We start from the raw sequence: 3584 nt of genomic DNA on the forward strand, positions 1-3584 counted from the left end.
TACACACACACGTCTGAGCCTATCCTCCCTCATCCCCTTATAAATGCATGGAGAGTTTGGGTTAGTGGAAGTGGATCTCAAGATCCATGAGTGGGCATATTTCACAGCCCCACTCTCTTGTGTTACAAAGGCTCTCAGAGATCCTTGACCAAATAGAAAAGGATGTTGTGGAGGCTGTTCTACATCTTGCAAAGCATAATAACAAGCACAGACTTATTATTATAAAATATATTACATCGCTCTCTCTGCAGGAAGCTGTCCTCAATTCTCTCTCTCTCTCTCTCTCTCTCTTTCTCCCTCTCTCTCTCACACACACACACACACACACTCACAACACACACACACACACACACACACACACACACACACACACACACACACACACACTGCCCCCCTACCAACAACCCAGCCACCCCTCCCCATTCCGCTTGCCCCCTGCCCTCGTCGAATCTCCACCTCGGGATTCCGATATGCTGATGTAAGACTCCCAAATGAGTTTGCTGAGGAGCGCATAGATTAGCCTGGTTGCCAGGCACTAGCCACTCCAACTGCTTTCCACTGCACTGCTTTGAGCTCCTAACCCCCTGAAAAGTACCATTTAAAATTAATTAAACCTTTTCGGATTTCACCACCAACGTCTTCCCTGCCGACTGAAATGTTCTCTCTTCCTCTCTCTCCCTAGTGAAACAATGAGTAACTTTTCATTGGTTATTGCTGAGACATGTCCCTGAACGTGTTAGGAATGAGCAGGACTGCTGGACACAGAGACGGCTGGTACGGTGTTTTACACTGGGATGCACAGTAGGTATGCCACAGTGAGATCAGCCTCCGAGAGAAGAGAGAATAGAATTTAAACTGAAACATACAATCACTGTGTTATTCCAAAGGAACTGGTGCTTTTACAGTACATATCACTCCAGTAAAATAATAACAGGTCAGTGGTGGGGCACTGAGTCCCCATACACTCTGTAACAGTCCTGTTTCTACTTTAAATACATCCAAAAGCTTAAGGAGATATCAAAGCAGGCCTAACTTAAAAACAAAGATAAGAGAGCAAAGTTTCTCATCTGAGCTCAAGCAATATGACCCTTTAATGGTCCTGTTTTGTGAACCAGCCTATATATACACACAAGCGGTAATTGCTGTAAATAGAAAAAAATATAATTTAAATTTACCATGCTAGATTACTGTGAGGAACTAGGACAAACCATGCCAGATTAGAGTCAGATTGGAAAATTTGCTCCACAGGCTTGTGTGGGTAAGAGATTAAATGCTGTGTGAATTCACTGGAATTTGAGGTTGCTAAATATTTCGCATGATTTCTGTTGTATCTATGTAAGTTAGTTTGTAAGTTGCTGGTAATTAGATATTATTTTGTTTGAATATTTTTTTACCCAACTTTGGGCTTGAAATACCAATTAGATGTTGAATAAATTTAAAAAATAGAAAGCGAGATACTTGAGTACACAGTTACAGCAAACAGTCCCTCCCATTACTCCCATCCAGCAGAGCGGACGCTGAACACGGTTCCCTGCCATACTCTTTCTCCCTCCTTTCCCTTTGTCTCAAACAGCCCAAATGCAGTTAAGTATGACCAATCCCTCCTTTTCAGGCCCATGTGATGGGAAAAGCCATGGATGTGCTGGAAGTTTACTGATGGTATCAGCTCAATGGTACACAGGCACATTCAGGCCTCTGCCGCGGGCACCCAGCCCATTGTCTCCCTCTCAAGGCATTGAGTATATTGCTAGGCCCAATTGTGCCCTTTATGTCCCCGTGTTGGGTGAAAAATAGGCAGACACACTTATGGGTTTTGTGGCACATGTGCTGTGATTCTAAAAGGCCATCTACCCTCACCTAACCCTCTGTGAGCTGGGGTCCTTCTGGCCCACTATAGAAGGGCTTGGGAAAGGCACCTGTGTAGTTTTACAGGAGGTTGTATTTTTTTAAGCGGCAAATAGTGTGGACCTATAAGGATAGCAAATACTTCAGTGTGTTAATTTTTATAGGATACTTGTTACACAATACTGCTAAATAGCGTGTTACTTCTTGTCAGGTGTAATCTCTCAGAACCATCAGTGTAAAAAAAATGCACATGATTCACATAATGATTCATTGTTTCAGTGGTACACATTTAACTAACTTTCCAAAATGTGTTTTCGTTTTTACCAGCACTCATACACTGTATACCAGTGTATGTTTTATATTTGTATCTTTGTAAGCTCTGGCATCTTTCGAAAGCTGCACATTTCCCCTCCTGTCAGCTGCAGCTTTCCACTTTGGAAAATCAAAGTTTGATCAATCAAGATAATTAATTTCTAAAGTAAATTACAGCTTTCAATCGGGGCGAGTGCAGTGACTGAGGGTTGTTTTGACAAGCAAGTGTGCAGGATGTCTTTACCAACGATTTTTGTCTGTTTAGTGACAAAGATATCATGTGGTGCATCTTTAAACATGACACTGACATGTGGTACTTATTCAGTCATTTTAGTAACAAGTAAAATTGCACTTTATGACATTCCGTTATTTTGCATGATGTAAACGTAGACAGGAAGGCGATTAATAATGCATTTTTAAAAGATTTCAGCTCTCGCAAAGTCAAAGGCAACAAAAGAGACAAAGACCCATTGTGTATTTACAAATTAAACAGCTCTCTCATTGTGACAGAATGAGTCAGTTTGGATGGTGGAAAAGTTGCATAAAAGACCAATTTTATTGTAATTTCATTCCCATCGGTGTCTGAAACAATTAAAATAGGCATTTGATGTGTTTATCTCAACCTGTAATTGCGCATTGTTCCGGTCTGAAGAAAGTTTCTATCAGGAGAGGTAGATGGAGAGAGGAGGCTGCTGTTTAAGCTTTTCAACATGGCAGTGAGAATGTTGTCCAACACTTCTTACCACATTAGAACGGCTCCGTCTCTTTCAAATCAAACATCATTGTCATTTGTTTGCCAAGCGACTGAACTGTTGGTTTGAACACATTTAAGAGAGAAGTAAGAAGACTTCTTGCCTTATTAGTCTCTCACTTCATAATGTACCAACAATAACGACAATAAAATAAGACATCATCCACCTGCCCGTTTTTAAATAAATACCAAACTGTCTTTCACTGAATGAAGAACTGCACAAGAACTGATAATGCCAAAATGCAAAGTTTCTTTTCTCTTCAAGTATTAGTTTAAAGTTGAGTCATGAACAGGCATTGTTAACCCATCATTATGTGTTATTATTGAAAATAGTTTACACTGCGTGACCTCTGTTTCGGTCTTGTTTGACAGCTTAAGCTTGTGTAAGTCATTGTGTAGGAGCTGGGCCTAGCCTGGAGTACACTGTCCTGATTGACACCACCGGCTTCGTGATTCAGCAGTGATCCAGTGACAGCTCGTTAAAGGCCCGTGCCAAGAAAGAACCCCTTTCCACCATCATCTCTAATCTCCGACGTGTGTGATAGGCACCTGGCCGCTGAGGAGGCAAAAGACGTGCGAGTTGCGGAGGCTGGAGCCCCAAGCCAAACGTTTGGTGGGGCCGACCAACATCTCTGTTGACACACTCACTTCAACAGGCACACACAGATACACACAA

Source organism: Alosa alosa, chromosome 9 (assembly GCF_017589495.1).
Source record: "Alosa alosa isolate M-15738 ecotype Scorff River chromosome 9, AALO_Geno_1.1, whole genome shotgun sequence".
NCBI classification, from domain to species: Eukaryota; Metazoa; Chordata; class Actinopteri; order Clupeiformes; family Clupeidae; genus Alosa; species Alosa alosa.